The sequence below is a fragment of the Macadamia integrifolia genome, unplaced genomic scaffold (assembly GCF_013358625.1).
Source record: "Macadamia integrifolia cultivar HAES 741 unplaced genomic scaffold, SCU_Mint_v3 scaffold275, whole genome shotgun sequence".
Classification (NCBI taxonomy): domain Eukaryota; kingdom Viridiplantae; phylum Streptophyta; class Magnoliopsida; order Proteales; family Proteaceae; genus Macadamia; species Macadamia integrifolia.
The window spans coordinates 60,939-74,676 of NW_024868933.1; the positions used below are offsets into that span (position 1 = coordinate 60,939).

Below are 13,738 nucleotides of genomic sequence, written 5' to 3' on the forward strand. Positions count from 1 at the left end.
CTAAGCCTGCGGCTGACTATTCTTTGAGCCAATATTGACCAAATCGGGTCATATCGGGGTTGAATGAGAACCAGTCAACTTTCACTGAAAGCAGTGAAGAGCACTAAACACTCTTGTGTGAGTGACCCAAGGTGTGCTCAGTGGAAGTTGAACTTAGGACATCCGAGTTTACGACTCATACCAAGTTCATTGTTCACCAACTGCGCTACCCCCTTGGGTTCCAGAGGTATTTGTTTTTTAAACCATAGATTTTCCTTTTTATATTTTATTTTCTTAGGCTACGTTTGGTAGTCATTTTGTTCTAGAAACAATGTTTCGTGTCAAAACCAAAATTTTCCGTTTCTATGCCAAATTTTTGTTTTGGAATGAAACTCAAATGTTGGAGCATGGTTATCATGTTCTGATATTTCTCATTTCTAACTTTGTTTTTACCCGGTTCATTTCAAAAGAACAAAAAAACGAACCGTGGACACCAAATGAAAGATTCTATTTCTTGTTCCCGTAAAACGTAAAAGCACCAAAAACCTTTTTTTGAATGACTATCAAACGCAGTCTTAGTTGTATATTAACTTTATTTGTGCATGTTATACTTAATTCGACAAAATAATTGCAAGAGCGGTAATCATGTAGATTGGAGGAGTCTTAACATCTTTCCCCGAGCATAACATTGACCTGTACCTTAATCGATGTTTTGATCAGGCCCTATTCGACAGTCGTGGAGTCAACTTTCTGTTTTATGTGGGGTCTTAAATCCTAATGTATATGGTGATTTTAGTTTTGCTCTCTCTCTCTCTCTCTCTTCCTTCCTTCCCAAAGAGGGGTGAAGTGGAGGAAACATAATGTTCTACCCATCGTTCTCATAGTGGCAACTCTGTCGGGGAAGTGCAAACTTAATTTCGGTTAGACTATTGCTGTACTTGGAATATATTTTGTACTTCTCTTTTATTATTATTATTATTATTATTATTATTATTATATGCTTTTGTATGCTAAGTTTGGTGACCTAACTATATCTTCTATTTCTCTTTCTTTATCACACACCTAAACAAGGATTAAGACCCAAAACCATGTCACCTCATACGAGTTTCTCGCAACTTATCATGAATAGAGGCAATGTCAAAATTGGCACTACTTTGTTATTTCTTTATTTATTCGTTTTTTTTTTTTTTTTATCTTTTTTAGTTTTACCACTTATCTATTGCAACATCGTCATTTCCGCCACATTGAGTTTCTTTAAATGTTTTTTATTTACTACCCAACATTAGCCTCATAAGTCATTGCTAATTGTATAACCATTCTATAAACAAAGTAACTTCAGAAACCCAGGTTCACTCATGAATAAAGAAGGAGAAATAAAAGATGATATTATATAAAGAATTAGAATAGGGCCAAAATTCACTAACACTAACTAAAATGGAGAAATTACATCAATGCCCTTATACAACATAGCATACACATATGTGCATATTCCTATAAATTGACTATTCTACCCTAACACATCCCATGAGAAAGAGATTTCTCTACCCCATGGATGAAGAAGACTTAGTCCTAAAATTAAATAGAACACAACTTTCTTCTTCATAAAATCTATTCCCAGATTCTTGAGATGATAACTAGCTGTTGAAAGAACCACCTAGGCAAATGAAATGAATCCAGCCATCCGCCATTATGAATATAAAGGGAATATTACCCAAAGAGATAACTAACTTGCTTTATATGTACAGCTTGGGACCAACTCCATCTTAGGAGCTCCCATCCTTCCTACACCAGAACTCCCCATTCCATTTATGCCCGAAATTTCCATCCCTTCCCATCTTCTTCACACTGCCAAGCACACATGGCTCAACTTAGTACCAGTTAATGTTCCACATATGTAAATTACATGTGTGTGTGAGTGTGTGTGAGTGTGTGTGTGTGTGTGTGAGAGAGAGAGAGAGAGAGAGAGAGAGTGGAGGGAAAGGGGGTTGTTGGGATTGTAATGGAGAAGCAAGCATTTACCAGGAATGGCTTATCCCTCCATTGGAAGACAACCACGAGCTTCAATGTGTTTGAGAAGAGATTGGGAGAGCAAGGGTCTGAAGGATGCATGGAGCTTCACTTTTGTTAGCCCACCACATGCCAGTAGTGCTGCCGCCAAGCCATTTGTAGTCAAACCCCTTAGATGCAAGATGGTCATGCTCTGCAAACAGCTGATGCTGGCTAGTGCTAAAAGTCCAACATCCATAATGGAACAATATGACAAGTTTAACTGCAAAGGATAATGTACTACCATGGTCAATGGTTAAAAGTTTAGTATCAACAACAGGTGATCAAGGCAACAAGAGTTAATTAAATTACCACTCTGAGATTTTGGGAAAAGTGAGCTAGAGGAAGCATTCCAGCGTCATCAATATTGTAGCACTTCTTTATGTCTAGCTTGGTCAGTTGCTTACAGCCCACAGCAATGGCTGAAAGACCCAATGATGAAATATGAAGGCATCCTCGAATTTCAAGTGTATTTACTCGAACATTTTGACAATGATCTTAAGGAGTGATCGGTTATATCTTTACAATAGGCTATGTTAATCATCTCCAGCCTAGAGCAACCAGAAGCAATTGCTGCAATGCCTAAATTGGTTATCCCCAAAGACCTGAACAAAAGAAATATGATGGGTTATTTAGGAACAGAATTTTGTGACAATACATGAGTTAAAACTTGTGCAATGCTTAGAAGAGGAGAAGCTAGTGCGACGCCTAAAAGAGAAGAATAACAGCAAGAGCAACAACAGAAACAGAGAGCATCCAACCAAACATCACAATGGAAATGAAGTTACGAACTATAAACTATTGAACAAGATCCGCAATATCAGGACACTTTTTCGTCACAACCCTCATTAAATTGTATATATAGAGCACACCATTTGGGATGTCTAGATCATTATTCTATGCACATATATTTGTAGTCACGGCAAGGATAGTGAAAAAGTAAGACAAAAAATGCAGTAGCTCCAGTGAAAGTTCGGTATCAAATTTTTCATTGTCCAATGCAGACTATGGAAAGCAATTCTTGCAAAACATAAAATGAAGACTTCCAAGTTAGATGCCCAACACCTATCATCACTTCGGTGATTATTAATTTTTTTTTTCTATACAAGTATCCTGAAGTAGAAAGAGAGAAATAGCCATGGATACAAAAGGAGTAAGTTTTGCCAGCACTTCTCATAGTAATTAACATTGTGTACAGGATATGGGCGACCATTTATATTCCATGTTAAGAGTTTTTCAATCGAAGGCCTTTGGAACCACCAGTAGTGGAATGTGATTGTTTCAATATGAAGGTTGAATCATTTGTATGCTTTTAGTTTACTGACCATACTTTTCTCAGTTTTCTGAATGTATCTCTTGTGGTTTATTTTATACTAGAAAATGCAGGATTATGAAGGTCATGCCAGAAATCTTGGGGCATATAAACCATGCACCTGAGCGATAAACAACAAATAATATGGAGACAAAATAAGATGGCAAAATTTCACAAACCTGTATAAATCGAGCTCTTTAAGTTTGGACAAGACATGCCAACACAAGTAAGTCCCTCATCGGTGATGTTCGAGCAAATCCCTATTTTTAAACTACAGAGATTTGAACACCTTGAGATGGAATTTAGACCTGCAAAAATGAATAATATGAATTAGTCACATTCATCAATTATTAAGATAAGCTACAAGTAAAGGTAGGTTCTAACACATACCTTCATCATCAATGCTGTTAGCTGTCACATCTAGTTCCTCCAAGAAAGGGCAATGCTGTCTAATCAAAACAAAGGCTTCCTTCGAAACAAGGCCACAAGATTCCATCCTGAGGGAAGTGAGAGAGGTGCATGAAGTTGTGATGATGGAAATGAAGGCACGGGTTATCTTGCGACAGCATGTTATGTCCAGCTTCCTCAACTCTTTGTGCTTTGTCATGATGGAAGATAGACCATCTGTCACTCCTGAGCACTTACTTAAGCTCAATTCACTCAGTGAACTGCAGGAATTCCCAATGGCTTTTAGCCCATCAATAGTGACAAGGCAACCATCTAATTTGATGGACTGCAGTTTTGAGAACTTTTGCAAGGTTCCAGCCAGAGCAAGTGTAACCTAAAGAGAGCAAAAACACCGGTTCTAAAGAATGAGCCATCAGAGAAACCATTCAGATATTAGGAGATATTAACAGAAGATCTGCAGACTTACAGGAGAGCCATATGCTATGATTACTTGGCGAAGACTTCCAGCTCCATTTGTTGGGGAAAACAAACCTTCATGTGTCACATTTTGACAACATGACATATTGAGTGTCTGTTGCAATCAGAAAAAAGGAAATTCTATCAACATGAATGAATTGGTAAACAGAGACCAAAAAAAAATCTCTTTAGTGGGCCATTTGATTTGTATAATGATGATTAAACATTGTACAGGCTAACAATATGATCTCTAGCACATATCCACCATTGATGGTAGTGTACGGAACTGATATATACCATAAATACCAGTCTACTTTTCCTTTCTTGTGCTATCACTTCATGCTATATAGTACATACCATATATTATTGATATGTGTGGTTTTGAAACATTTAAGAGCTCCATCCACTTTCTTTCACGATCCATGAAGGGTAGAAGAAAATCCGATGTATATGAGCTCACGGTTAACTATGAATTCAGTTGGAGATCAGAAAGTTGGATAACAGTTTGAACCAAGAATATGTTATACTGTACCAATGTTCCAGCTGTCTCAATAGGATTGGTAGAAATTGATTGGTTTATGACAAAACGTTTCTGGAAACTTTTTGGATCTCTGATACAGCACATTGCATATGACCTACATGGCTACGTGCATGTTTCTCAAGAAGCGTGAAAATTGCAAATAATTTTTACACATCTGCTTTCTGTAATTCATTATAACCATCTTATGATTGTATGCTGATATGCTCTCGAAAGCCAGTATTAAGATGCCTCATCATCCACATATGAGATCCCTGACGAGGTAATTCAGGTCACTCTATCCCCCTCTCCCTCAATAACCGCCATTACATAAGCTATATCTAGTCAGTTATCGAGAAAGGCTTTAAACAGGTTGAACTCAGAGCAGACCATAGAGGATCCATATTGAAATTCATTTTCTAATCAGATTATCCAAAATCCAATCAATTGGCAGATGAATCCACACCAGGCAATTCATTTAAACGGTCTGCCAATTGATCCAATTAAGTTATAATTCCCTACAGAGTATCATGCATATATGTCCACATTATATCTTTAAAATAATAAAAATGTATGCATCATATTATAGTATAATATAATTTATTTGGCCTTAATTGATTCAATTAAGTTATAATACAATTGATCCAATTAAGTTATAATTCCCTACAGAGTATCATGCGTATATGTCCACATTATATCTTTAAAATAATAAAAATGTATGCATCATATCACAATATAATATAATATAATTGGCCTTAATTGGGGTGGAACAAGGTATATCAGGCCAGATCTTAATTGGACTGGACTATATGAATAGATCTTTTGTCTTTGTTAGAAGTTATCGTAGGAGAGGAAAGGAGGAGTCTTTAAGTTGTGCAGACTCCTCCCTTCGATAGTCAAGATTCCTAGTAAATAGGAAGTCCTAGTTGTACCAGGACTGATATTAGTTTCCTATAAGTCGGTAACTAAAAAGGTAGTCTTTTATTCTGTTTTATATTCCTAGTCATAGTAGGATAGCTGTCCTATTGTAATTGTAACAAGAGTGTTAGTTATTTAATAAGAGGATTAGGGCAGAATCCAATACACGATTGGATCTGCTGTTTTCCTAAGTTCGACTCTCTTTCTCTCTCTCTCTCGGTCTCTCTATATTCCTTTATTTTACATGGTATCAGAGCTGGTCTGATCCTTAAATTAATAACCAGCCCTATTTTATAGCCTACTGTTTAGAAAAGAAGGTAAAATTAACTCTCGGTTTCTGGTTTCTCCCTAAGAAGGTCGCGGCTCTTTTAGAGGGGATGATTTCATCCCCTATTTTTCTTGGATGTATATGAAGGACTGATGGTTGAAATCAGTCGCATGTATGAAGGGATTTGACTCAAATTGATAGAAGAAAATTTCTGGATTAGGATTTTTGGATTGAAGATTGGTTTCTTGGCTGACATTTGTCTCTCCTGGAACTAACATCAAAAATTAAAGAAACTTACACACCGGCTGTCAGAAGTCAACCGAATTTGTAGGTTTTTGTCGCCTTGGGAAGACCTACACTCAATCAGAAGCTCAGCCCATTTTGAGCCCAGAACAGCAAGCCGCAGGTATTTCTCTAAAACCCTGCATAGGTTTTTCTCTCTCCTCCTCGGTTGGGCTATATTTGGTGGATTCTGGTACTGCTTTGGGTGCTAATTTGGGCACTGTTTTGAGCACTATCTTGCTGTTTTTTGGGTACTGTTTTCTGCTATTTTCTTGAACTTGTGTGATCTAACAAAGGGGGTTAGATCGATTAATTCGTTCTGTGTGCACTAATGGCTGACACAGAAGGGAAGAAAGTTGTTACTGAGGTGATGTCTTCATCATCACATAAAATTACAAAAAAGAAACTCTTAGGAGCTGTCAATTTCTACCAATGGAAAAAAATTGGGCAGCTTGTTCTTACTGGTCGAGATCAGCAGGATCACCTAACAAAGGAAAAAACTGCTAATACTACATGGGATACGATTGATGCACGTATTCTCGGACAGCTATTGAACTCAATGGCTAACTCCATAGTTGATGTTGTTACTCACATTGATACTGTGAAAGAGCTGTGGGACTATTTGAATGTTCTGTATTCTGGACAGAACAACCTTTCTCGTATCTATGAACTATCTCAAGACTTTTATCGGACTGATCGGAAGGGTCGGCCTCTAACTCAGTACTTTGCTGATTTCAAGAGGATGTATGAAGAGCTGAATTCTCTTCTCCCTATTAGTAGTGATGTGAAGAAGATGCAAGACCAGCGAGAGCAACTAGCAGTTATGGGTTTTTTGGGAGGTCTTGGAACAGAATATGACTCTGTTCGTTCTCAGATCCTTGGAGGTGACAAGGTGGCATCTCTTGCAGATACCTTTTCCCGAGTATTACAGGTATCTAGAGAGAATTCTTAGGATTCCTTCCAGTGGAAAACTCCGCACTTGCAGCACAAGGTAATAATCAAGGAACTTCATGTGGCATAAGTAATAGTGATAATAAGGGAAAATTTACTAGGAACTCTTCAGACAGTTCAGGAGTAGTATGTACATGTCATCATTGTGGTAAACCAGGACACATCCAACGATTTCATTGGAAACATCATCGCAAGCCTTCTCAAAAGCAGTTTGCCAACTCAACCACAGTTGATGAACATTCTCAGCCTGGACAATCTGAGGGTAAGATGGTCAGGATGACCAATGAAGAATTTGCACGCTTTCAGAATCAAGCACCCTCACCTCCCACCGCTACTCTTGTTCAGACAGGTAATGGCATTTTATGTCTCTCCGCTTCTTCTCGCCCCTGGATAATCGATTCAGGTGCATCAGATCACATGTTTGGTATTTTAGGTATATTTTCTTTTTTTAAGAAGTCCTCTACTACTGTCACATTGGCCAATGGCTCAGTCGCTAAAGTCCATGGTTTTGGCACTATTCGTCTTAATGTCTCCTTATCATTATCATTTGTGCTTTATTTTCCCGAGTTTCCATTCAACCTATTGTTTGTAAGCAAGTTTACACAAGCTTACAATTGTTCTATAACCTTTTTCTCTGACTTATGTGTTTTTCAGGATCTTATGACGAAGATGTTTGGTAGAGGTAGTCGGGTTGAGGGACTGTACCTTTTTTAAGACACTGCACCTTCCATAGCTTGTTTAGGTACTCTGACTCCTCATCAGGTTCACTGTCGGTTGGGCCATCCGTCTTTATAGGGTCTCCAGAAACTTGATCCCAGTTTTCATTCTCTTTCTAGTCTAGAATGTGAGTCATGTCAGTTTGGAAAACTACATTGTGTTAGTTATTCCCCTCAAGTTAATAAATAGTCTGCATCTCCTTTTTCTTTGGTTCATTCAGATGTCTGGGGCCTTTGTCCTGTTACATCCACATTAGAATTTAAGTACTTTGTTACTTTTGTAGATGACTATTCTAGAACGACCTGGCTTTATTTAATGAAAAATCATTCCGAGTTATTTACCATCTTTTGTGACTTTGTTGCTGAAATGCAAAATCAATTTGGCATGACTATCAAAATTCTACGAAGTGATAATGCCAAAGAATACTTTTCTGGTCCATTTTCTGAGTTTATGGCTAAGTGTGGTATGATACACCAGTCTTCTTACTCAAACGCTCCCCAACAAAATGGAGTGGCTGAAAGAAAGAATCGTCATTTGATGGAGGTTGCTAGGTCCCTTATCTTTGAAATGAAGGAATCCAAAGTTTTTTGGGCTGATGCTGTTCTCACTGCTTGTTATCTTATTAATCATATGCTTTCCTCTATTTTGTGTGGTAGTATTCCCCATTCCTTATTATTTTCGTCTTACCCACTTTTTGCTCTTCCCCCTCGTGTTTTTGGTTGTGTTTGCCTTATTCGTGATCATCGTCCAAGGTTGTCCAAATTGGATCCTCGAGCCATTAAGTGTCTCTTTTTGGGTTACTCCCGTACTCAAAAGGGATACTGTTGTTATTCCCCAGTTCTTCATAAGTATTTTGTCATTGTTGATGTATCCTTTTTTGAATCCACCCCATATCCTAATGAGTCATTTAATGTGTCTAAATTGGATGATGATCTTCCCCTTTATGCTATCCATCACTCTAATCCGTAGGTTGCCACTGAGATAGAGGTCCCACCACCACTACCCCCGTTACAGGTGTATACACGACGTGTTCTGGATGCAGCAGCCCCCCCTCTCCCTGCGGCACCTACCTTATCATCTTAGTCTGTGGATCCGCCTCCAGGTATTCCTCTTTCTGACCTAGACCTCCCTATTGCACAGCGTAAGGGTGTACGAATTTGTACCCAACATCCAATTGCTGACTTTGTGTCCTATTCTGGTCTTTTGTCTACCTTTCATTCCTGTCTTTCCACTATTTCTTGTCATCCTGTTCCTAAGACCCTTGCAGAGGCATTATCTAGTCCTGAATGGAAGACTGCTATAACTGAGGAACTGTGTGCCTTAGAGGCAAACCAGACTTGGTATCTTGTATTGTTGCCCCCTGGTAAAAAGACTATCAGTTGTCACTGGGTATATGCAGTTAAAGTGAACCCTGATGGCTCTCTTGCTCATTTGAAAGCTCGGCAAGTGGCAAAAGGGTATGCCCAAGTTTAAGGCATTGATTACCTGGATACCTTCTCTCCTGTTGTCAAAATGGCTTCTATTCGTGTTCTAATTTCTCTTGCGGCTTCCTCTCATTGGCCGTTATTTCAACTTGATGTGAAGAATGCTTTTCTTCATAGTGGCTTACATGAGGAAGTGTATATGGAACAACCGCCAGGGTTTGTTGCTCAGGGAGAGTGTGGAAAGGTGTGCAAGCTCAAGAAGTCCTTCTATGGACTTAAAAAGTCTCCTTGGGCGTGGTTTGGAAGATTCACTGATGTGGTATGTGCATTTGGACTATCAAGGTGCGACAGTGATCATTCTGTGTTCTATCGGAAGTCCGGAGGAAAGAGGATATTTTTTGTGGTTTATGTTGATAATATTGTCATTACTGGAGATGATGTTGAAGGAATCCAAAGTTTGAAAGCTCATTTGCAGCAACACTTTCAAACTAAGGATCTAGGACGATTAAAGTACTTCCTAGGAATCGAAGTTGCTCAGTTAAGAAAAGGAATTTCTTTATCTCCGAGAAAGTACGTTTTAGATCTACTTTCATAAACATATATGTTAGGATCCAAGCCTGTTGATACTCCAATGGATCCAAACGTGAAGCTTATGCCTGACGAAGGTGATGTGTTAGATGGTCCTGAGAAATACAGGAGGTTGGTGGGAAAGCTAAATTATTTAACTGTGACTCGACCTGACATTTCCTTCCCTGTCAGTGTTGTGAGTCAGTTTCTGTCATCTCCACGTACTTCACATTTGGATGTCATTGTTAGAATTCTAAGGTATCTTAAAAAAGCTCTTGGACGTGGTCTAGTATATCAAGATCATGGACATGATCGTATTAAAGGTTTTTGTGATGCAGATTGGGCTGGTTCTCCTATTGATAGAAGGTCAACTACAGGGTACTGTACTTTTGTTGGTAGAAACCTTGTGTCCTGGAAGAGCAAGAAGCAAGCTATTGTGGCAAGGTCTAGTGCTGAATTTGAGTATCGAGCCATGGCTCATGTTACTTGTGAGTTGATGTGGATAAAGTAGCTCCTGACTAAACTTGGTTTTAATTGTACTTATGCTATGCAGTTATGGTGTGACAACCAAGCTGTTATTCATATTGCTTCTAATCCAGCGTTTCATGAGAAGACAAAACATATTGAAGTTGACTATCACTTTGTTCGTGAAAAACTACAACAAGGAGTTATTTCGACAAATCATGTTCGTATAGGAGAACAACTTGTAGATGTTTTTACTAAGTCCTTAAGGGGTAGTAGAGTGGACTACATTTGTAACAAGTTGGGCATGATTAACATCTATCCTCCAGCTTAAGGGGGAGTGTTATAAGTTATCTTAGGAGAAGAAAGGAGGAGTCTGTAAGTTGGGCAGACTCCTCCCTTCGTTAGTCAAGATTGCTAGTAAATAGGAAGTCCTAGTTGTACTAGGACTGATATTAGTTTCCTATAAGTCAGTAACTAATAAGGTAGTCTTCTATTCTGTTTTATATTCCTAGTCACAGTAGGACAGCTGTCCTATTGTAATTTTAACAAGACTGTTAGTTATTTAATAAGAGGATTAGGGCAGAATCCAATACACGATTGGATCTTCTGTTTCCTAAGTTTGACTCTCTCTTTCTCTCTCTCGGTTTCCTTTATTTTACAGTCTTAATATGAGAAAGGTAGATGTATAACAGAGAAGCCAAAATAAATTCACTAGTTACAATTACCTGTAATGATGCGCATTCATGTCTAAGGGTCGTAAGGTCTCCATCATCAATACCAAGGCATCCCGTAAGAACCAAATCTTCAAGCTTTTGCAGTTTCAAGATAGATGGAAGACACTTCTTTGTGATCTGCAAAATATAACAGCATTATGATTTAAACTGACAAATGCTTTCTTTGAAGCAGAAAAAAAGGATGAAAGAAAATAAACAGGACTTTTTTCCACCCAGTAAAATGAACGATTTGTAGTGGATAAAGTTAGTCAAAAGAAACCTTAGAAACTCAGTGAGCATCATCCAACATCAGAGAACAGGTTAAAAAACAAGGGATCAAGAATTTCCCGTTACCTAAAGGGCCAGTTCTATTGATTCCACAAATTCAACTATGTTTCAAACCTAAATTAAATGAAATTGGTGCAGACACAGTTCTAACACAATTCTGACCCACATACAGGAGAGTCGGAAAAAAATAAATTAGAATGAAAATAAAGTGATCAGAAAGCACTTCTTTGCAGACACATCTGTTATATTCCCAGTCTTTTCAGGTCCACCTAAGTAACCCTGCTTCAAGTTTTAACTTTCAAAAGTAGATCTTCAGATAAACAACCAAATTAAAGAGGTAAAGCAAACATAATAAATATTCACTTGTCTAAAAGCTTCCATGCACTATTTGCAACTAACTGTACCTTTCAGACCAATTTCTTCTTCAACTAAACACTGTTTGGCCATTTCAACAGAACAAATAAGATTCTTTATGAAAAGTTACAACAAGAAATTAAAACCGATACACAGATGTAAGTATGACAAAAACTAAAGGATGGTGATCATACACAAGCATCCATCCAACTCCAGGTATGACCCTAACAAGCAATCCATTTGATCAATTAAAGATAAAGCTACAGGAATAACATCAAGCTAAAAAAACAGGTATTCCAGTGACTGCAATACTGTTCAACATAGTTTACCATAGGAAAGATAAAAGCATCAATCAAGTTGGAACCTTAAACTTACATAGAAGAAGATAGGGACTCCTCACTCTATTCAACAAACAAAAGTGCATCTTACCCTATATCAGATCAGTCCAAATAGAGGTAAAATGGAATCTAATCCACAAATGGAGCATCAAAGAATCTGTAAGGGTAGGGACACATATTGACTTTCCCCAATAAAATCTAAGAAGAAAGGAAATTAGAAGAGGAATTACCGGAACGTAAGAGAGATCCAAACTACAGATTTCCTTTGCATTTGATGGCAAGCAAACCCACCCCCAAGTCAGTAACACCCAAACACCACTTCAAGCTGATCAGTCTCAGCAACTTACATCCAACCGCAACGCATCCAATCCCCATATCAGAAATCAATTGACACCTCGCCAACCACAACTTCTCCAAATTCCGCGCCTGGGCTATCGAAGCGGCAGCAGAGTCCGTGAGTTCAGTACCATTAGACAGGTCGAGTTCAACCAAAGACGAGCAATTCAAAACCAAATTGGAGAGTCCAACGTGGGAGAAACACTTAGACCTAGAGAGATCAATGGAACGCAAATATGATTTACAGACCGAAGAGATGAGGATGAGGGAGTTGTCGGTAACTCGAGGGCAGAGCGTGAGATCGAGATGCGTAACAAACGGATATCGATCAAGGATTGTAGTGAGTAGCTCGGAACGGAGAGGCTTCAGAGTCTTCCGGTGTCGAGCTTTGGCCTCATAGAAGGATTTACAGACCAGAGAGAATGATTTCTTGTCGAGAAGGTTTTCATCGAGGAAGTCAAGAATCGTAAAGAGAATTTCTTCATTGAGGAGTTCGAAAAGGTTGAAGCCCAAGCCTTCCAGGTATCTGGGTATTTCCATAGATTCCAAATCCAAGCTTTTCTCTCTGTTTCTCCTACCTTTTTCTCTAGAACGATAGAAACTTTGATTAAGATTCATTGTTGGGTTGATGATTCGTGTCCATGGACGAACTGAGTTAAAATGAGAAGAATATCTTGCAGAGGCTGAGTAAGAATCCATTTTGGGATCTTGAGTATGGAGATAAGGAGCTGAGTTTTGCATTGCAGGGGAAGCAATGGGTGGTGGGGAAGAAGATGATTTGCATTTCTGGTTATAGCGAGGAGGTTAGCACCCAAGGAAGAAAGCACTGTAGACCATAAGGGGCCGTTATTCATGATTTTGTATCAAGTTGCTAAATATATATAAATGATTTGTAAAGTGGATATTTTAGTATATCATTATGGATTATGAAGGGTGGACCTTGGATTCTATTTAAGGAAGAATCTCTCATTGAAGCAGTGGTAAAATTGTTGTACATTTTTTTTTTTTTAAATATGTTTAAATAAACCGAACAATTCGGTTTAATTCGGATTCGGTCCGAATTATTCGCGATTTATATTCAGTTTTGAAAAAGTCGCGAATTTTAAAGAATTTTATTTTTAATTCGGATTCGGTCCGAATTTTTGATAAAATTCTTTAAAATTCGGTTCGGCCGAATTATTCGCGAATAATTCGGCCGAATTGATAACTCTGGGCCCAACATACAATCATTAAGGGTGTGCAAGAATGGATTCCTCTCATACATGTAGGAGCCATATTCTCTTTATTTAATTAATGGAAAAAAATCTGGGTATGATGGATCTATCTCGATCTCTCCACTTAAAATGACCTCTTTGCCTTTCCTATATGATCCCCTTTCTCATGACCCATTGGTGCCATT

At 38.3% G+C, this 13,738-nt stretch overlaps 1 pseudogene; it reads right to left on the bottom strand.

The window, feature by feature from the left end:
- Positions 1–1,785: 1,785 nt before the first annotated feature.
- LOC122067181 lies at positions 1,786–13,221 on the bottom strand (annotated as a pseudogene).
- Positions 13,222–13,738: the final 517 nt, after the last annotated feature.